The sequence below is a fragment of the Piliocolobus tephrosceles genome, chromosome 1 (assembly GCF_002776525.5).
Source record: "Piliocolobus tephrosceles isolate RC106 chromosome 1, ASM277652v3, whole genome shotgun sequence".
In the NCBI taxonomy this organism is placed as follows: Eukaryota; Metazoa; Chordata; class Mammalia; order Primates; family Cercopithecidae; genus Piliocolobus; species Piliocolobus tephrosceles.
This window is the reverse complement of record NC_045434.1, coordinates 136,569,257-136,592,422: the sequence shown is the minus strand read 5'-3', so window position 1 is coordinate 136,592,422 and position 23,166 is coordinate 136,569,257. Positions and strand designations below refer to the sequence as shown.

Genomic DNA, 23,166 nt, shown 5'->3' with positions numbered 1-23,166 from the left:
TGCTTTTGGGTCAATTTTGGTTTGGGGAGTCTAATGAAGACTGATTGCTCAACAAGGGCCGTGATTAGTGCACTGTCAGTCATTGCTAATCACTGCAGTACCTCACACTGCCTGTCCTGAATCAAGACACCTTTGCCTGCACAGGCATTTCTCAGTATTCTTGACTACTAGCATATATGTTAATAAGTCTATAAACAGGCAAATGCATACTAATTAATATGTACATTGTTATTTAAATATTTAAGAGGGAGTGCTAAGTCCCTTTTTAAATGTCATATTATGCTCAGTTATGACATCGTTTGAAGCTAAATTAGAGAAACCAAGTAGAGTATTTTCCAGAAGTTTATCTGCCTCCTAAGTTCTTTGAGGGCAGGATCTGGGTATGATTCATCTTTAAATGCTTCTTGGCGCCTGGCATAGTGCCTTGCACACTGGAGTGGCACAGTAAATAGTTTTGGAATGAACAGAAAGAAAGAAACCTCCTTGAATAGGAGACAGTGGATTCGGCTTGAACATACAGACTAGTTCTCTGACAACCACATGATTTAAGGAACATTTGTACAGCATTGTATAGTCGGCAAGCACTTCCATACATTTATTGTCTGTCAGCCAAGTGTCAATAAGTTTAGTTTACTATTGAGGAAATTGTCCTTTAGGAGGGTTATGGGATTCATTTTAAATTCCCTACTATATGGAATTACTATACTATAGAATTACTATACTGTGTTCATACATGAACAGAAACACATACACACAATCATCTGCCAAAAATTCCTTCAAGAGGCCTGTGCTTTTAACATGTCCTCATCTACCTGCCTCATTATTGTCAAAGCTGTATTTGTAGGGGAAGGATTGAACAGCATATCCAAGATATAAATTTCTTTACCTGCAGCAGATATGCCCATACCCATGCCTACAGAATATATAGAGTGACCGATTGACCCAACTTCTCATTAATGCACAAAACCTCAGTGCTTGTCTCTGCAAACACTCACAATTAATCATCAGGTACAGTTTAGGAAGACAACAAAAAGTCAATTTGAACTGGTAAAACCTAAAGGTCTGGTCCAGAAAAAAGCTGAAATTAAGGATTCTTGATCCAAAATGTTTAGGTCTTCTTTGCAATAGTAGCAATATGGCAGTAAGGTAAAATTCTCCATGTTTCTTATTTTGACATGTTTTTAAGCATTATATAAGTATACTTTCCATCAAAATAATTTAAAGGCAGTCAACACCCAGGACAGGAAAATGTGCTAACCATCCTCCCTACCCTGCATTTCCGCAACATGGGTATGAGTGGCGGGTAGAACAGAAGGCACGAGCAGGCTGGGGAGTGCTGCTGCAGCCACGGCTGCCTCCTTCTCCTCCTCATCCTCCTTCTCTTTTCCCCTTCCTCCTTCTCCTCTTCCTCCTTCTCCTCCTCCTTCTCTTGGGAACCAAAGCCAAAAAAGTTCCTCATTACTGCTGGTTCTTTGATCTCTTACTCTCTATTTTTAGAACACTTCTGTCCAACATCCTCTGCCCCATTGCCATGACCTTTCATGACATGCTTCTCTTCTCCTGTTGGTTATTTTGGGATCATATTCCTTTCCCAAAGCATTACTACAGCTAGGATTAATGTATGAGGTAGATCAGCACAAGTCCTTGCTTGAAAATGTACCCAAAGCACATGTTCCTACATGTGGGTGAGAGAACGGGTGTACGAAGGTCATGTCATCTGTATTTTTAGTCATCAAAGCATTCTAGAAGGACTGCTTAATGAGGTAGATACCACACTGTCACAAGACAACATTATCTAGATGCAGAATTTGGGCATGTGGAATTAGATAATGTGTCCAGCACAGCTAAAGGGGTGTGTGTGTGTTGTTTAAGGGGTAGAAAAAGATGAGACATAATCAGAAAGGAGATACAGGTTTATTACTTTCAAGTTTCTTTCAGAGTTTACATCTCCCTAAATCTACAAACCATGTATAGTAAGAATCAATGCTTTCAATGAGGGAATGTCAGAGAGATCAAACATCCTTTGACTGTTCAGTATCCCTTAGAAAAGTATTTCTATACAGAATTTTTAAAAGTAGAATAAAAGTGGCTGGGCGCAGTGGTTCACGCCTGTAATCCAAGCACTTTGCGAGGCCAAGGCGGGCTGATCACCTGAGGTCAGGAATTCTAGAACAGCCTGGCCAACATGGTGAAATGCCGTCTCTATTAAAAACACAAAAATTAGCCAGGCGTGGTGGTAGGCACCTGTAATCCCAGCTAATCAGGAGGCTGAGGCAGGAGAATCACTTGAACCCAGGAGGCAGAGGCTGCAGTGAGCCGAGATCATGCCACTGCACTCCAGCCTGGGTGACGGAGTAAGACTCTGTCTCAAAAAAAAAAAAAAAAAAGAAAAGAAAAGAATAAAAGCTTCCTTACCAAAAATAAGACCAAAGTCTAGATCCAGGGGAAAATCTCTCTTCAGTGAAGACAGGAACTATCCTTTGCATTTATCACTATATCTCCCGTGTTAAGTACAGTGTTAAATAGCTACATAGATGAGATAATTTGATATAACAATAAGCTAATATTTATTGAGCACTTAGTGTATGGCTATGTGACATGCACTATTCTGTGTGTTCTGCATCAATTAAATAATTGAATGCCTACAATAATGTTAAGAGATATGTGCTTGTGCCATCCCCATTTGAGAGATGAGGATACTGAAGTGTAGAAAGGCCAGATATCTTGTTCAAAGTTGGACAGCTCTTCAGTGAGAGAGCCGAAATTCAACAGCAGACACTTTTGGATTCAAAACCTATGCTTAGAAAGTAAAGAAATCAGCTTTCTTTCACTGTAACATGCATGAAAAATTTAAAGAACTGAACTTAGTGTTACGGGCTCAGTTGTATCTCCCCAACCCCAAAGTCATGTATTAGAGTCCTAATGCCCTGTATCTCAGAATGTGATTGTATTTGCATGTGTTACACTGCTTGTTATTATTCCACAAGACAAAAAACTCTATTTTTTTTTTCAGTCTTTTTCTGTGTGCTTCATTTTGGATATATTCTAATTTGCTATGCCCTCATGTTCACTGGTCTTTTCTTCTGCAGAGTCTTATCTGCTTCTACACTCATCCAGTGAAATCTTCATTTTAGATGTTATACTCTTCATCTCTAGAAGTTCTATTTGATTCGCTAAAAAAAGATTTTCACTTCTCATCACATTATGTTTTACTTCAAATACTTGTACACAGCTATAATAGTTGTTTTAATGTTATTACCTTCTAATTTTATTTTCTCTGTCATTTCTAAGTTTGCTTCTATTGATTGATTTTTTTTTCCTTTTTTGGATCACATTTTCTTGCTTCTTGGTATATCCAGTAATTTTTAACTGAAAGCTGAGTATTATGGCCATTATGTTGTTGAGTTGGGGATTTGTTGTCATTCCTTAAATAGTATTGAGCTTTGTCTTGGCAAGTAGTTAAATTACATGTAGATCAGTTTGACCCATTTGATGCCTATTTTAATACATTTCTAGGGCAAGTCTAGAATAATTTTCACTCAGGAGATAGTTCAGTCCTACTACTAAGATGTGACTCTACTGGTGTCTCTACTGAATGACCTAGGATGTCACCGAGGGCTCTCTACTAGTCAAAGTGAAAAGTCAGGTGCAAACTTGAATTCCCACATGGAGAGAAGTAGGAGGACAGAACAAGTATAAATTATGGTGAGAAATTTTCCTAATTTGATAAAAAGAATAAACCCACAGATCCAGGAATCTAATTAAATCCCATGCAGGATAAAAATGAATGGTACCAAGACAAATCGTTGAAAAACCAGTGGTAAGGAGAAAATATCAAAAGCAGCCAGAGGAAAAAAAGATTAATTACCTACAGAATAATCAAGATGAAATAAACAGCAGACTTTTTGTCAGAAACATGAAAGCAAAAAGACAATGGAACAACATCTTTAACATGCTAAGAGAGGCAGGGGAGAGAAAAGCCTGTCAATCTACAATTCCAAACCCAGCAAAAATATTCTGCATAAATGAAGGCAACATAAAAACTGTTTTAGAAAAATAAAAGCAGATAGAACTTACTGTTGGCAGACCTGAACTATAAGAAATGTTCAAAGAAGTTCCTCCAGTAAAACAAAAATCATATGGGAGAAATTTGGATCTATACAAAGGAATAATAAATGTCAGAAATGACAAACATGTGAGTAAATATGAAATACTTTTCTTTAAAAGATAATTAAAGCAAAAATATTTACAATGAAGTATGGAGTTTGTAACATATATAGAGGTACAATGTATGATGCAATAGCACAAAGACTCTTGGGGAAAATGAAAATATATTATTGTAAAGTTCTTACATTATATATGAAGTAGTCTAATAATTTGAAGAAAGACCAGTAAGTTTAACAATGCATATTGCAAACTCCAAAGCAGTCAATTAAAAAAATAAGCAGCATTAGAATGATTTTTACATTGGAACTATATAGAAAATAATAAAAAGAATCAGGCTTAAATCCTTTGGAGAAACTAAGTATCAATTCTGACTGAACTGATTATTGCTTATAAGAACCCTGGCAACCTATTTTGAAAAAGTGTGTGTTGTATCTTTAATTTGTCTCTAATTAATATTAATGTATAAGCATTAAGGATTTTTTCCTATTGATTTAACATTTTTTTGATGGGAAGTAAACACATTAATGAGCATCTTTAACACAAAATTAACTGAAATTTTAAAAAAGTATGTTTTTTGTGTAATAAAATCAATATTATGTTATTCTACATCATTAAATATTTGTTTACCTTCCCTCATATGCTTTAACAAAAAGATAATGTCATTCCATTTCAGGGAGTGTATCATAGTGGTTTACATATAGACTCTAGTATCTGACTATCTGGGTTCCAATCTCAGCTTGACCATTTAACCAGACATATGACTGTGAGCATGTTACTTAATATCTTTGTATTGTAGTTTCCTGTAATGTAGAGAAAATAGTGCCTACCTCATAGGGTTATTAGGAGGATCAAATGGATTAATATATTGAAAGCACTTAAAAACGTACCAGGAAAATAGCAAGTACTGTAAGAGTGTTAACTATAATTTATAAAAATTAGTATACTATGGCTAGAGAACTGAGATCCAAAGAGACAAAAAATACAGATGTTGTAAAAAGAAAAAAAAAGACTTGAGAACTATTAGGTTGGTGCAAAAGTAATGTACATATAGACTCTGTATCTGACTATCTGGGTTCCAATCTTGGTGCAATTACTTTTTCACCAACCTTACAGAAGAGCTACTTTAGTTCTACCCTATCCCTAACTAGTTGCGTGGCCACAGACACGATGCTAAATGTCTCTGGGCCCCGTTTACTCATTTGTTCTCTCCTCCCTCATATCCTACTGCCGTCTCTTGCACAGATATTAAGAATCTAGTGTATTACATTGTTAAGTACCAAGATATTCTCTCAAGGTTCTTATTGGGGAGAAAGTCACATTTAAAATTAAAGTCATGTTTAAAATTAAAATTAAAGTCACAGTTAAAATGGTACAACATGTTAGGTGTAATGATGGAGATCAGAGAACTGCCTGTCACTACAGAAAGCCAGTGAATCCATGGGCATTACTAAACACTTGTCACCCAAAGGAAGGTCAACTTAGAACATACACTTTTATGGCTCCTATTCTAATTTTGATTGTGCTTATGTCATTGATGATATTAGCTCACAGGACTAAACATTTTTGGATGTTGGATTAGTAGGTGAATGATTCCTTTTGCAGCTTCTTTCTAAGAAGAATTTGTAAATGGCATCAAGGGTCAGCATGTTTGACAGAGTTGTTTCTAATTCCTCCAGATAATGAAGCCATAATTGACTACACATTTTTATTATTAGGTAAGAAGCGACTTTTAAGATAGCATCACAGTAGCTCATTACTACATTTTCAAGTTTGAACCCCTTCTAATCCCTAATAATCCTTAAGGTCCAAGATAGACGGAAGGCCAAAAAATATACAATGGCTTTATTAATCAGAAAATATGAGAAATTTTAATGCAACAATCTCACTGTATTAACAAATCATATTTAAGAAAAGATAGATATGAAGTTGATTTATAAATTATTATGACTCTCATAAATACTTGAGGATATTTAAAGATAAACTAATAATGCAGGGCATTTTTAGTAGTTTACCACAAAGACCAGTCACGTTTGTTCCCTTTAAAATATGATTTAGTCAAAAAGAAGAATAAAAGTTTCTGTTACGGGTTAAGTTGTGTCCCCCCAAAAAATAGGTTGGAATCTTAATGCCTGGTACCTGGAAATGTAGCCTTGTTTGGAAATAGGCTGTTTACAGATGTAACCAAGTTAAGATGATGTCATAATGAATTGGGATGGACCTAGTCCAATGACTGGTGCCCTTCCATAAAAAGAGGAAATTTGATCACAGAGACACAGGCACATGGAAGAGAAGGCCATGGAAAGATGGAAGCAGATATTGGAGTGATGCATACACAAACCAAGGAACACTGAGAACTGCTGGAAGCCACCAGAAGCTAGAAGAAAGAATTATTTTCCATAACCATTGAAGGTAGCATGGCCCTGCTAACACCTTGATTTCAGACTCCCAGCCTCCAGAATTGTGAAAGAATAATAAATTTCTGTTGTTTTAAGCCACGCAGTTTACAATATGGCAGCTCTTAGGAATTAATACAGTTTCTTCAGCAAAATTCCAACGGCAGGACTTCTACTTTCAAGTCAAAATGGAGAAACAATGATTTTCCTGCCTGAAATAAATAATAAAACTGGACAAATTATATAAAACAACATTTTTCATACATAGGACATCAAATGGCACAGCATAGCGACTGCTTAGAGTGGGGAAACGAGACAAGACCTACAACTACCCCAGCTTACTGCTTGAAAAGCAGATCTAGGCTGTAGCACAGGCAGGGGGAACCCAGGCAGTCTAGCAGTCTCCCTGAGTTGATGAGAGCTAGTTGTTTGGTGAAGCAAATATGTCTAGAGATAATAGGCAGAGTGCTGGACAGGAAAGAGCTACACAAAGAGAGCTCCAGAGATCTGAAAAGGGCACCCCTTATGTCTTCAACTACGTTCTGTTCAGTACATTCAGATGAAGAAATTACCCCAGGCTGGGGAAAGAACTGCCTAAAAGAAGCAGAAGAAATAATTCTTGCAACATACAAAGAGCTGGGAATATTTTGTGTTCTCAGCAGCCAGAGTGGAAAACTTGACAAATTATGGGGCAGCAAGTGGGATATTCAGAAAGCTTTTGTCTCAGCCCTAAACTAAGTGCCACTTTGATCTCTACAAAACTTAAAAGTAAGACTTGAAAGCATTAAACCATTTCCAAGTAACTGTGTTCCAGAACAAAATCTAAGAATATTTCAAGGAATATAATATCTAGCACCCAACAAGGTAGAATTCACAATGTATGACATCCACTCAAAACTTTCCAGGCATGCAAATAAGCAGAAAAGTATGATCTATAATTAGGAGAAAAATTAATGTAAACAGACTCAGAAATAACATGCATGATAGAATTAGTAGATAAGGAGATTAAGAGTTATTATTTTCACTATATTCCATAGATTGAAAAAGGTCAAGGAAAGATTAGGCATGCTAAGTAGCAACATGGAAGATATTTTAAAAGACCCAAGTCAAGCTTCTAGAGCTAAAACTACAATGTCTAGGGCCAGGTGTGGTGGTTCACGCCTGTAATCCCAGCACTTTGGGAGGCCAAGTTGGGCAGATCACGAGGTCAGGAGATTGAAACTATCCTGGTCAACATGGTGAAACACCGTCTCTACTAAAACACAAAAAATTAGCCGGGCGTGGTGGCATGCACCTGTAGTCCCAGCTACTCGGGAGGCTGAGGCAGGGGAATCACTTGAACCTGGGGGGCGGAGGTTGCAGTGAGCTGACATCGCACCATTGAGCTCCAGCCTGGCAACAGAGCAAGACTCATCTCAAAAAACAAAACAAAACAAAACTACGATGTCTGAGATTAAAAAAAAAAAAAAATCAATGTGATTAACAGCAGATTATATACCTCCCATAAAAGATTAATGAACTTGATATATAGCATTAGAAATTTTCCATAATGAAACACAGGGAAAAAGAGAAGACTAAAAGTAAAAAACAAAGAGAGTTCCAGTGAGCTGGTGAAAACTTCAAATGACCTAATATATATGTAATTGGAGTCTTTAAAGTGCAGAGAGGGGTAGTGGTGAGACCAAAACACATTTGAAAAAATAATACCTGAAATTTTTGTTTAAATTTCATGAAAAGTTTAAACTCACAGATCCAAGAACACCAAGTGCAAGAAACATGAAGAAAACTACACCAAGACACATCACAAATAGCTTAAAAATGGTAATAAAGCCGGGTGCAGTGGTTCACGCCTGTAATCCTAGCACTCTGGGAGGCCCAGGAAAGCAGATCACTTGAGGTCAGGAGTTCGAAACCAGACTGGCCAACATGGACAAACTCATCTCTACTAAAAATACAAATTAGCCAGGCATGGTGGTGGGTGCCTGTAATTCCAGCTACTCAGGAGGCTGAGGCATGAGAATCACCCAGGAGGCAGAGGTTGCAGTGAGGCAAGATTGTACCACTGCACTCCACCCCGGGTGACAGAGCAAGATGATAGCTCAAAAAAAAAAAAAAAAGGAAAAATTCTTAAAAGCAGCCAAAGAAAAGATACATTGTGGCCAGCCACAGTGGCTCACGCCTGTAATCCCAACACTTTGGGAGGCCGAGGCAGGTGGATCACGAAGTCAGTAGTTTGAGACCAGCCTGGCTTCACATGGTGAAACCCCATCTCTACTAAAAGTACAAAAAAAAAAAAAATAGTCAGGTGTGGTGGCACACACTTGTAGTCCCAGCTACTCTGGAGGCTGAGGCAGGAGAATCACTTGTACCCAGGATGCACAGTTTGCAGTGAGCCGAGATCATGCCACTGTACTCCAGCCTGGGCGATGGAACGAGACTCTGTAGCTGAGACTCCATAAAAACGAAACAAAACGAAAGTTGCATAGAGAAGAACACATTTTTGAATGTCAGCTGCCTTCTCATCGGAAACAACATAAGCCAGAAGCAGCAGGGCTATAAAGCAATGGAAGAAAATACTGCCAACCTAGAAGTCCAAGATCCCGTAAAAATATCTTTCAAAAATTAAGGTGAATATACCAATGAGTGCATAAAACAACTGGTTAAAACCTTATTACAGTCTGTAGTCTAGTTATTAGTATTGCTCTCATGTCAACTTCCTGGTTTGATATTGTACTGGTGATAAGATGCCACTCTCGGAGCAAGCTGGGTGAAAGGCTCATGAGATTGACTCTATGAACTATTTTGCGACTTCCTATGAGGCTATATTATTTCACAATAAAAAGTTGAAAAAAAGAAAATAAAAAAAGAAGTTTTTCAGATATGCAAAAGTTAAAAGAATCCATCGCCAGCACACCTGCTCAAGAAACGTTAAAAGAAGTACTTCAGGCAGAAGCAAAAATAATACCTAAGCAAAGGAATAAGGAGCACCAGAAACAGTAAATATGTGGGTAAATATAAAAGACTTTTGTCTCATTTTGTATATCTTTATAAGGATAATTGGATGTTTAAGGCCAAATATTGGCTGGGTGAGGTGGCTCACTCCTGTAATCCCAGCACTTTGGGAGGCCAAGATGGGTGGATCACCTGAGGTCAGGAGTTCGAGACTAGCCTGGCCAACATGGCAAAACCCTGTCACTACTAAAAATAAAAAAATTAGCTGGGCGTGGTGGCATGTGCCTGTTATCCCAGCTACTCAGGAGGCTGAGACAGGAGAATCACTTGAACCCAGCAGGCGGAGGTTGCAGTGAACCGAGATCACACTATTGCACTCCAGCCTGGGCAGCAAGAGCAAAACTCTGTCTCGAAAAAAAACAAAAAAAAAAACAAAAACCAACAACAAAGAGTTATAGTTTATAGTTCATAAGCCAATGAAAAAGGAAATACAACAGAATAATGAAACAATTCAATCCCCAAAAGGAAGAAAAGGTAGACATTATTAAACAGTAGAGAATGGGCCAGGTGAGGTGGCACATGCCTGTAATCCTAGCACTTTGGGAGGTCAAGGTGGTTGGATTGCTCCAGCCCAGGGGTTCAGCCTGGGCAATACAGTGAGAGCTCATTTCTACAAAAAATTATCTGGGCGTGGTGGTGCATACCTGTAGTCCCAGCTACTCAGGAGACTGATGTGGGAGGATGGCTTGAGCCTGGGAGGTGACAGTTACAGTGAGCCTGGGTGACAGAGTGAGATCCCATTTCAAAAAAAAAAAAAAAAAAAGAAAGAAAAGAGAAAGGAAAATAAAGTAGTAGAGAATGTCACATCGAATAAGAAGTCAAAACCCAAATTATAAGAAACCTAACTTAAATATAAAGACACAAGTAGGTTAAAAGCAAAGGGATTTTTCAAATAGCATATAAATATTAATCAAAAGAAAATTAGAATAGGGATTAGATTTCAGAACAAAGAATATTACTAGGGATAAAGAAGTTGTATTAGATTAGTTGTGGTTCTCCAAAAGAAACAGAACCAGAAAAATGTATGTATGTATGTGTGTGTGTATGTACATATGTGCACGTGTGTGTATGTGTAGAGGGAGAGAGAGATTTATTATAAGGAACTGGCTTATGTGAGTATGGAGGCTGACAAGCCCCAAGATCTGCAGTTGGCATCCTGGAGACCTAGGAGATCTGACGATGTAGTTCCAGCCCAAAGGCCAGCAGGCTTGAAACCCAGGAAGAATCAATATGTCAGATTGGGACTGAAGGCAGAAGAAACCTCACATCCCAGCTCAAAGGTAATCAGGCAGAAAGAATTACCTCGTACAGAAGAGTCAGTCTTAATGTTCTAGTCAGGCCTTCAGCTGATTGGATGAGGCCCGCCCACATCGGAGAGCACCATCTGCTTTACTCAGTCTACTGATTCAAATGTTAACCTCATCCAAAAACACCCGCACAGACACACTCAGAATGTTCAACCAAACATCTGGGACCCTGTAGCCCAGTCAAATTTAACACATAAAATTAACCATCAATGATAGGGTTTGGCTCTGTGTCCCCACCCAAATCTGATCTTGTAGCTTCCGTAATTCCCATGTGTTGTGGGAGGGACCTGGTGGGAGATGGCTGAATCATGGGAGCAGGTCTTTCTTGTGCTGTACTTGTGATAGTGAATGGGTCTCACAAGATCTAATGGTTTTAAAAATGAGAGTTTTGGCTGGGCGCAGTGGCTCACGCCTGTAATCCCAGCACTTTGGGAGGCCGAGGTGGGCGGATCACAAGGTCAAGAGATCGAGACCATCCTGGCTAACACAATGAAACCTTGTCTCTACTAAAAATACGAAAAATTAGCCGGGTGTGGTGGCACGCACCTGTAGTCCCAGCTACTCAGGAGGCTGAGGCAGGAGAATTGCTTGAACCCGAGAGGTGGAGGTTGCAGTGAGCTGAGATCACCCCACTGTACTCCAGCCTGGGTGACAGAGCGAGACTCCGTCTCAAAAAAAAAGAAAAAAAAAAAGGGAGTTTCTCTGCACAAGCTCTCTTTTTGCTTGGTGCCATCCACGTAAGATGTGACTTGCTCCTTTTTGCCTTCCACTGTGATTGTGAGGCCTCTCTAACCATGTGCGACTATAAGTCCAATAAACTTCTTTCTTTTGTAAGTTGCCCAGTCTCAGGTATGTCTTTATCAGCAGTGTGAAAACAGACTAATTATGAAATGAAAGAGTCATTTCATAATTACAGATGAGTCAATTTATCCAGAGGATATAGCAATTCTAAATGTTTATCCATCTAACAGCATAAGTTCAAAATACATTGAGCAAAACCTAAGAGAACTAAAAATAAAAATAGACATATTAATAATTGTGGTTGGAGATTTCAATATTCCCCTCTCAATTCCAAAGAATAGGTAGACAAAAAAAATCAACACTATCAAACAATTTTGCCTAACTGACATGTATGGATCACTCCACCCACAAAAGCGGACTAGACATTCTTTTCAAGATAGATTATATTCTGGGCCATAAAACCAGTCTCAAGAAGTATAAAATAATTCAAGTCATACACAGTTTATTTTCTGACCACAATAAAATGAAGCTAGAAATAAATAACGGAATCATACCTGGAAAAGATCCAAGTATCCTAAATAACACACTTCTAAATAACCTGAGTCAAAAAAATAAAAAATAAAAAAGGAAATTAGAAAGTCTTTTGAACAGACTGAAAATAAAAACATAACATGCCAAAATTTGTGGGATGCAGCTGAAGCAGGAGTAGAAGGAAATTTATAGCATTAAGTGCTTATAATAGAGAGAAAATGTTTTCAACCAGTGACCTCAGCTTCCATATTAAGAAACTAGACAAATTAGAGAAAATTAAACCCAAAGCGAACAAAGGAAAGGAAATAAAGACAGATGGCACATCATGAACAACAGTGGAATCAAATAATACAATATCCCAAAATGCCACTAAATGTAATGGAATCCTGGAGCACTGTCATTTTACCCAATATGCTCTCCCTTCTTATCCACTGTGCCCACTGCCTAGGAAAGGGCTTCAAATAATCCGATGCACCTTTAACACTATACAACAGAAACCTCACACCATTTCAAGTAAGACCAAGAATGTAATTCACATATCCACTAGCTATCGTTAGAACACCAGAAGACACAGGTTTACCCAAAAGGCTATGCACATTAGGAAGCCTAGATTGCTTACCAAAAGGAAGTGCAAAGACATTTAAAATAAAAATATGCAACTCCTTATGAACACAAGTTCATAAAGGATCCTTATTAAAGGATCCTCAAGTCTTTGCTGATACTATGTCCAAAGCATAATAAATTATATCCAAGCAGAGAAAAACACAGCTTGCCCTTCCAAGCCTTATGGAGGAAGCACTGGAAGTCTCAAGAGCACTCACCATCCAGTGTGACAAGAAGACTTCACCCAGTGTGGGGCAGTGTTCAGGCAGGGCTCCTAAAGCTGCTCATGTGTACTGTACCTTTATGAAGTCACTTATTGCATGGTATTTATATACACACTAATTATGCAAGCTCTCACTCCTCTAGATTGTGTCGTCCTCAAAGTCAGGGACCACATCTGTCATCTTTGTATCCCCAAACCCTAGTATGGTACAATCGTTTCACAAACATGCTTTAAAAGGCACGTGTGAACTCCCTAAGAATCTACAGGGTTGTAAATAACACCTGATGTGATTGCCTGAAGACTGAACAGTAAACAAAACAAGACTTCGGATCCACATTGAAACCAAAGAACAGAGCCTTATGTCTCCTGAGTTCAATTAGATTTTTAAAACATTATTTTTAAAGTTGATTTGTTTTGTTTCCAGTCTACAGTGAGAGTTTGAGTGGGTCCAGGTTTTATCTGAAGCAGTCTGCCCATCATTTTCCCACGATGTTCTGGAAGAAAGCAGACTGCTGATGACTCACAACTCAGCACACGTGTTAGTTCCTATGTACTGACACCAAATTGTGTTCCAAAAGAGAAGCCTTTACAAAGGATCAAAACCTAGGCCCTAGGATATGGTTCATGTTCCAAGCTTTCCAACATGGTGCTAAATTAATTGCATTTGGTTCTAGGTGGGTTAATAACTAATAGCTGCAGAGGTGATTTCAGGCAGAAATTGTCTAAATTCTCACTTTCCATCATTTTAGAAATTTTCCCTGAGTTTGTTTCCAACCCCATCTTCGTCCTCTACCTCCTTCTCTGGCCCCAGCTTTAAGGGTTGCAGCTCCTGGAAAAGGCATTTGCAGGATGGCCCAGCTATGCACGCTGGCCCTTTCTAGTTGCTTTTCCTGAACTGGGACTCAAGGACTTCTCCTCTATTCAAAATAGCAGAGCAATGAAAGTGCAGAAAACCCAGAGGAAAGAAAGGTGGAGGGAGACTGGATTAGTGGTGGTGACAAGAAATGAATCCATGAGAATGTCCTAATTCATGACTGTTCTTCAGCTTCTCTTGAGTTCCACAACCTAGTCTTGCTAAGTCAGTTCTTCCTTATCACTCGCTGAAACCCATGCTCACAGTGACTGCTGACTTTCTCTATTCACCACAGAATGTGACCCTACCCTCCCAAAGGCTCTCCAGAAGCTTCAGATTTAAACCAAGCTGACGCTGATCACAAACATTTGTAGGGCACATCTCAGTTTCTGGAGAGCTGAAACAAGACTTCCTTCCGTCCTCCCAATAATTCTGTGAGATATTATTATTTCTGTTTTACCACCGATGAGACTCAGACCCCGTGAGATTAGGTGGTTAACCTGAGGCGCACCATAGCAAGTGTACCCTCTGACCCCTGCATGCTTTCTTCCTACCACGTGGCCTCAATGCCTCTAGAGTTCAGCTTGTCTTCTCCTAATGCCTGATACTTTCTATTTTTGTTTCTGAGCCTTCTCTCCCTTGCTTATTCTATACCTCTGATCCTTAACCTCCTCCCTCCAACACACACACTGTCACACACACACACACACACACACACCTCTCAGTGCACTTGTTTAACACCTTCTTCATATAGTCATCTAACTTCCTTCTCAGAGCAGTCTTCCAGGTTACAGCATAGTACTCTAGTGCAGCCTCAGACTGCCCGTGGAAACTCCCATCCATTTTTCAAATACAAAATAAGAAAATCATACTTCCTTAGTTATTTTTAATTATACTGCACCATATCCTCTGGAATCTGTCATCTGTCCCTGGAAAACAGAGATTCCATATGTCTAAATCATTCTACACAGTGCCTAGCAAAGAAGCAAAGATAAGTGCAGGTTATCACCATGTCTGTTCTCTGATCATAATGATGGTGACAGGAATGTTCACATGATGGCAACGATCCCATTCACTTTAATCTGCACCTCTTTTTAAAAGCTAAAGAGTCACCAGTGGCTCAAAGACTTCAAATCAGCGCATCTGAAAGTGTTAAGGAAAGTGTAAAGGGCGGGCTCTATAAAGGCGAAGTGGTGGTAACAATAAAAAAAAGAGAGAGACAAAAATGGCAAACACTCATAAAGGGAGTGAAAACTCAAGGAATCAGGACTGCATAGCAGAAATGTAGAAAGGGGACAGAACTTGGAGTCAGACAGGCCTGGGTTAGAATCCTTGTTTGGTCACATTCTAACTGTCTGATCCTGGACAAGTTACTTAACTTCTCTGAGCCTTCATTCCCTAAGCTTAGAAAGAAGTCAAAAAGCTCATCTCAGAGGGCTCTCCTGAACGTGAACCTGTAAGGCATTTGGTCCATGGCAGGTGCCCTATAAATGTCACTTCCCTTCTCTTTCCCATTATGAAAGAAGGATCCATAATGATACGAATTTTCAATAGCACCCAAAGGGTTGGTCCCATCTGTAATCAATGCATTTTAAGAGGCTCACCTGACAGTTCTCACTTTCAGATGTTTTCTAATCTCTCAGGAATGTACACATTCCTTGCAGTCCCCAGCTTCAAAGGGAACGTGTATGTTAGGGAATAACTGTGCCCAATCCCTCTCAGCCATAAAAATACACACACTAACAAGACTTCACATCTTTAAAGGGTGAGACTCAGAGTTGGACATCCCTTGTCTGTACTCCCAAAGCTGCACTGCTTCTAGAGCTGTAATCCACACTATTGTATTATCTGTTTAAGCATCTACATCTCCCCTGGGCAGCTAGAGCCATGAAGCAAAGTCCATATATTATTCCTCTTTGCATTGCCGCCTAGCATGAAGCAAGCCATACATGTCATGTTTATTAGAATGAACTGAATCATCTATCTTCTGGGTCTGCAACGCTTTAGCATATAGTCTACACTCTCTAATTCTCCCAGACATTTTCCAGAACCTTGGAAATTTTAAGCATACAATACATATTGCTTTTGTCCTTTTAGAATGAACTGTTTACAAGCTTTTTTTTTTTTTTCTTTTGAAAGCTAAAACCTAACTACAAAAGGGGTAAATGATTTCACAGAAGCACCTGGCACTATGTTTTTTCTTTATTGCCATAACCTTGGGCACCCCCCACCCCCACCCAACATTCAACACTCATGAACACCTTGCTTAAGGCACACGCTGGGTGTGCTTGGCAGGGGCCTGGAGGGCTCCGTGCTTAGTAACTCTGTTGTGAGGACAACCACAGGCTGTGGGAGGTGGCAGCTCTGCCTGCCTCAGGTAACAAAATTGATGGTGATGACTAAGTTACAGTAGACGGATCTCTCAATCTCTGAGAAGTTCCACCTCTGTTCTGACACATCTCTTTCTTTTTTCCTCCCAGAGGAAATAGAAACAAGCTCAGGCAAGGGCCCTAAGGAGAGAACCCTTTTTCATTGTTTAACTTGTTTATTACCAGACTCTCATTAAGAAACTGTGGGCCACAATTACTGAAAACATGAGCTAAAGAGACATTTAGAACAATATTTAAGTGACAGATTCACAGTCAGTTGTTAAGGGGAAGTCAAGAAGTTGCAGGCAAGTTCCTGAACTTTAAGGCAGATTTCATAAAGGACAAATACCATGCTCTCCCTGAAAGGAATGGTCTTTGAAACAGGTATTCTGTTCTACCTTAACAACCCTGCCCCCTTGTACCAATTACTGACATCTAGCAAAGCTTCAATTTTCTCATCTTTTTAATGGAAATAAAATACCCTACAGAGTTGTTTATAAAGATCAGATGAGATTGTGTATACTAACTATTTAGCCAATGGTAGGCAAAGCCCAGGCCCCACAGATGCTTCCAACTATCCCTATGTCTCCCCAGTGTTAAGGCCAAGTGTCAGCTGGCACTAACGCTCAGGCATGGCATTTTTTATCTCTCTGATTCCTGGGGCACTTGAGTGCATCACTCCTGAGCTGGTGCAATCCTATCATCTTATAGATGAGGAAACCAAAGCAAAACCTCACATGGCTCACCACTGTCTGTAGGCAAAGTCCCAGTGCCATGAGGGGTAAGACCATTTGAGTGGTTTTTTAGATAGTCACTGGTGTCTCAGTGCAGCCAGAATACCTGGCTGGATGGATCCTTTTAATCACATCATCTATATACCATATACCAAAGAATTTTATTGATTTAATAACTAGAGTTCTAAAGAATAGAAAGTATTCTCTAGATAATAAGACTAGTTCATTCTATGTTAATTGTAGTGAAAGTGAAGATAATGGTGGCGCTTGGCAGTAGGAATAATTGTAATTTATTAAGCACTTATATGTGCCAGGCATCAGGCTGAGCAGTAAATATGTCTTATGTCTTATTTCACATAAGTCCAACTGCTTGAATACTCCCTTACACTCAATCCCCAAGACTTGCAAAAATTTGTCACAAATAAATCACTTCAATCTCTCTGTAGAATCTGTGTGCCCACCTACTGTGGGCAAATCCTTTCTAAATTCTGGATGTGCTATGTGTGATGTTAGTGGTCGGTTAAGAGACAGGTACCTCCAGAAATAAAACATGAAAGGCAGAGGTTAATTGCTGAATCTCTCAATCTGGAGCCAACCCACTTGATAATGACTTGTAATTATTATATTTCATATTGCTCAATCATCTCTAGAAGATAGATTGCAGGGTGTGGTGGGAGAGGTGCCTTCCAGTCCTTTCCAATAAAATGTTTCTGTGTTATCACAAAACAAGAAGTGCTGTAAGGTAAGGGAGTTAGGAATGCTGGCTTCCTGTGGATAGATGCCAGGTGAAGGAAATAAACAGATAGAGTTCCCATGGGATACAGATGCCCTAAAAAAGTGTTTCCTATACTACTGCCAAGGCAATGCCAGCTGCTTACAACATCAATTCAGGGGCAGGAAGGAGGGAGACAGAGTAGTGGCTGGAGAGTGGATGAAGCAGAAAATTTGTAAAAAGCCACCAATTCCAATTTTGTTGATAGGATATAAATGCCTACAACCAAGAGTTAAGTAGCAGCCCTGATTCTTAAACAAAAAAAGTCTAGTCAACTTGACAATTAAATGGAGCCCAGGGTGCTTTTCCCTACAATTTCACAGGTGGCTGGGAGTTACAGAATGGTGGAGCAGGACAGATTCTTAGAGATATTCAGTCCGGAGATCACAATTGGCACCCACCGACATTGTCCTCTTGAGTTTTCCAAGGATTAGCCTAGATGACATTTTAACATTGTCATTAAATGCCAACATTTTAAAATTTTGAAGACTTCACATAAAAATCCAGATCTCTAGTATCTCTTTTTAAAATGAGAAAATAGGCCAGGTGCAGTGGCTCATGCCTGCATGCAATCCCAGCACTTTGAGAGGCCAAGGTGGACAGATCACAAGGTCAGGAGTTTGAGACCAGCCTGGCCAACATGGTGAAACCCTGTCTCCACTAAAAATACAAAAATTAGCCGGGCGTGGTGGTGTATGCCTGTAATCCTAGCTACTAGTGGTGCTGAGGCAGGAGGCTCACTTGGACCTGGGAGGAGGAGGTTGCAGTGAGCCGAGATCGTGCCACCACACTCCAACCTGGGCAACAGAATGAGACTCCTTCTCAAAATAAATAAATAAATAAATAATAAAATAAAATGAGAAAATAGGCAAACAGTGAACCTACATTTTCAGCTAGTAGCCATTCAGCCCCTCATAGATGGTCCCAGTGTCCCCATGGTTCCCAAGGCCGAGGCCAAATATCAGCCAGCACTAATCCTGAGGCATGGCATGGTGTTACCTGGCTGACATCTAGCAAAGCTAGATGTCAAGTGCAGGCAGGCACTTGAGTGTGTGTCCTCTAAGCTGGGAGAATCCACTTATCTTTTTCTTTTTTTTTTTTTTGAGACGGAGTCTCACTCTGTCGCCCAGGCTGGAGTGCAATGGCGTGACCTCGGCTCACTGCAAGCTCCGCCTCTTGGGTTCATGCCATTCTCCTGCCTCAGCCTCCCAAGTAACTGGGACTACAGGTGCCCGCCACCACACCTGGCTAATTTTTTTTTGTATTTTTAGTAGAGATGGGGTTTCACCGTGTTAGCCAGGATGGTCTCAATCTCCTGACCTCGTGATCCGCCCACCTCGGCCTCCCAAAGTGCTAGGATTACAGGCGTGAGCCACTGCGCCTGGCCCTGTTATCTTGTAGACAAGGAAACGTAGGCAAAAAGCACACATGGCTCACTCTGCAAAGTTCCAATGCCATGACAGCAAGGCCATTCGCAGATGGTCCCAACTGACATCTCTTGCCAGTTTTCAGAAGGAATCCTATGCTATGGTCCAGCGCATCAGATTGGTTGTTATGCCTGGTCAAGGCCCTGTTCCCTTCCTCTCAAATGTCCTGCCCTGCTATCCAACTCCTGTTCATCCTTTCAGCCCCAGATTAGTTGTTCCCCCTAACTCCTCTCAGGCAGTGAAGTATCCACACAGCATTTATGTACCCACTTCTGCAATATGCCTTAGAGCCCTCCATGGGATGTGCAATATTAAAATCCTTTTTTCCATGTCACCAGTACCTAGCACTGTGCCATGACACATCACAGGCTCGGAATAAATCTGGGATTCAGAGAAGGTAAACAAACTGACCTCAAATATACGGGTAATTAGGCCAGGCGCTATGGCTCATGCCTGTAATCCCAGGACTTTGGGAGGCCGAGGCGGGTGGATCACTTGAGGCCAGAAATTCGAGACTAGCCTGGCCAACATGGTGAAACCCCATCTCTATTATATATATATATATACACACACACACACACACACATATACACACACATATACACACACATATATATGAGTAATTATAACATAGGTGGGGAGAAAACAGGTTAAAAACAGATGGGGAGCCTGGTGCAGTGGCTCACACCTGCAATCCCAGCACTTGGGGAGGCCGAGATGGATGGAACATTTGAACCCAGGAGTTTAAAACCAGCCTGAGCAACATGGGGAGACCCCATCTCTACAAAAATTAGCTGGGTGTGGTGGCGTGTGCCTGTAGTCCCAGCTACTTAGGAGGCTGAGGTGGGTGGATGGTCAAGAGCCCAGGGGGTCAATGCTATGGTGAGCCTAGATCATGCCACTGCACTCTAGACTGGGTGACAGAACTAGACCATGTTTCAAAAAATAACCCAACAACAAAAACAGACTGGGTCCACAATGAACACCCAGACTGACAAACCATCAAGTAAGTGATGCTGAAATCTTTATCTCAGTGACAAATTCAATTCCCCCCAGGCCAAGTCTTATTCCAGAAGTAGGGATTGCCTGAACAATGTGGCTTACGAGGTGTCAAAAGAACCCCAGAGGTCCTAAATATCTTCCCCACCAGCCTGCCAAGGTGCTTAAAGATCACTCCATAAATGTATATGCATGAAGACCTTTTCTGTTAAAATACAACACTCCTTTTCTTCCTCCTTCCTAAGAGCCAGTACATTAGGCAATTCTCAGGAGTTAGCACAGCTTCAGTTAATTTATCAACTATTTTTTTATATCTGATGCATTTCACCTAGACTATCTGGATAAGCTGTGATAGAGTTAAATAAAGGTAAATTTCCAGGAGAGGGGTATGGGCCTGAATGTCTGAGGTAAGAGATGGAGAGCAGGCAGTATAGCACAGTGGTTAAGTATGAGACCTTACGATCTGGGTCCAAATCCGGTTTCGCTGCGGGCTAGGTGAGTCACCTTTGGCTAGTCACTTACCTTCCATGCCTCCATTTCTTCATTTAGATAGAAAATGGTGTCACCAAGAGGACCTGCTTCAGTGGGGCATCTGAGAATTAAACGAATCAATATATAGAAGGCATTTTAAAGTGGTGCCCAAACTATGTGAACCCTATATAATGCGTTAATTTCTGTCATTATCAGAGGGGATGACATGAAATTTGGCCCTGAAAGGAGCTGCTCTGCCTTTACTATTTGCTGCCTCCTTTCCCAATTTACTGAGAAGCAGGCAAGGTCCCGAGAGGATGGGCAGCATCCCCAAGGCCACAGGCTACTGATGGCAGAGCCAGGACTTCCTATCCAGGGCTCCCCAGAAGCGGAACTTCTCGAGGAGGAAGAGGGGAAGGGGTCTTGGGAGGCCGGGAGAAACCGAAGAGCCAGCTCTACCATGTGTCCCTTCTGGGGATAATGGCATCCAGGCCCTTCGGGGCTTTTCCTCAGAGTCGGTTCCACATCCCACTCTCGGGTGCGCTTGGTGTCCACGCAAACGCCATCCTCCGAACACCCCCCTCCACACACACACACACAGCCCCACACCCTCGCGCCGGGCGCACCCTCTATGTCTGGCACAGCACGGCAACTCGCTGCCCCGCTGGGAGGACGAGTCAACAGTGGGGTGGACGGGAAAAGTGACACAACTGGGCTTCGGCGCCCTCCGCGCCAGCCTCCCACGCAGCGCAGGGCGGACTTCGGTCCTCAGAGGGGTGGATTGGGATCGAAATGCGCGGGTCTACCCGGCCGCCCGCAACGCTCCGGGGTCCCGCGCGGAGGGAAGCCTGGGCGCGGGCGGCCGCGGTGCACTTTTCAGGAACGCGGCAGTCGCAAGGCTGCCCGGCCCGGTCGCAGGACCGCCGCCGCCGTTGCCACCGCCCCCCAAAGCTGGATGACGGAGTCTTGAAAGACTTTCACCAAATATGGGCCGGGGTTGGAAGCGTCCTGCGCCGCGCGCCGCCGGAAACCTCGAGTCCTGGCAACCGCTGTGACTGTGGGCGCGCGGGCGGGGTGGCCGGCAGGGGGCGGCGGTAGCAGCCGGGCAGGCGCGTCCGGATGCCTCGAGTCCGGCGCCCTCCCGCCGTGCGGACCCTGTCCGCTCCCTTCGCAGGGGTCCCAGAGCCGACCGCCCTCTCTGCGCGTCGGCCACCCAGTTCCTGCCGCCGCCACCAGGATCCTAGCTTCCTGGGGAGCAGCTCCGGGCTATCATGCCAAGGGGATGGGGGCGGGGAAAGGGTGGAGGAGAGAAATGGGATGGTACGGGGGCGCCACTTTAAAGCTGGTCTTTTGCAGACACCATAAGTTCTGTTCATTAAGGTGGCCATGAAGAGTGAAGTTGTGAGATTGGGTGTGCGGGCGAGTATCTCTGAAGACACACACACACACACACACCTCTACTACAGGCACTCCGGTCGTCCAGGGCAGTGGTTCTCAGGGTGTGATCTCCGGACCAGCATCATCACCATCACCTGGGGACTTGTTAGAAATGTAACTACTCTGGGGTAGGACCCAGGAACCATTAACTAGCCCTCCAGGTGACTCTGATGCACTCTAGTCTGAGAGCCTTCCTAGGGCTAGGAAACCGGAGTCGCCAGATTTACCGTTATTATTCTCGGTTGCCGCCAGATAGTGAGCCCTTCATTAGGTAACCTAAAATTCCCTGGCAACAGCGGGTGAGAGACGTCCCCATCGCTCAGCCCGTAGCCAGGAGCTGCAGAAGACAAGCAGCCCGTTCTCCGTGGATTGCAACCCAAGGAAACAAGGCAGCCCGTTTATTTCCTCCTGGGGCACCCGTATGGGGAGGGTGAAGGAGAAACTAGCAAAAGAGCCATACAGAATTAGCACCCGAAGCAACACTTACCCATAAACATTTGCACATTTCGCCTCCTGTCCGTCAACTTGAACTGATCTGCAGCTCCCAGCGGAGGCGGCGAGAAGGCGACCGGAGGCTTGGGTTTCTGGACGGTCTTTGGGCAGGACTTGAGGAGCCGCTGTCTCTTGCCTCATGTCGTCGATTACTAGCAGGCGCACCAGCACATGGTATATGGACAGGCTGTGCACATAGGTTACTCTAGTGTCTCCCACTCCCACACCGCCTGGCCCTGTTGCTCCAACCTCCCACCCCCATCGCACAACATACTCCCCTGCTTTAAATGGGCAGCTGACGGTAAGGTTCTCTAAATTTCTCCTCTGGGGCAAACTCATCCTCAGGATTCCCCAGTTGAAGTCCAGAAACAAACCCACACACCCTTGTTAGAAAACTTTAATGTGACTTTAAAGGAATCTCTGGAATGGCTTGTGTTTGAACGCAGTGCGGCAGACTGGATCTCTGCCGTCCCCCATCCCCAACCTCCAATTAAGGTATATACGGCCAGTTGGATGATCCACTGTGCTTTTATTTTAAATCATGATAGACAGATTGCGTGAAAAACAAGGAATTCCAAAGAATTTCCTGCTCTGGGAAGAGAAGTTAAATCTATATTTAACAACATTTGAAGCTG

At 42.0% G+C, this 23,166-nt stretch overlaps 1 protein-coding gene across 1 annotated transcript in view; it reads right to left on the bottom strand.

Annotated features, from left to right (window-relative positions):
- The window catches only part of DDAH1 (dimethylarginine dimethylaminohydrolase 1), a 256,618-nt gene extending 233,709 nt beyond the window's left edge, over nt 1-22,909 (bottom strand). The window contains exon 1 of the mRNA XM_023208428.2: nt 22,527-22,909. The gene's annotated coding sequence lies outside the window, so the exon portion shown is untranslated. The remainder of the gene's footprint in view (nt 1-22,526) is intronic.
- Between the last annotated feature and the right edge of the window lie 257 nt (nt 22,910-23,166).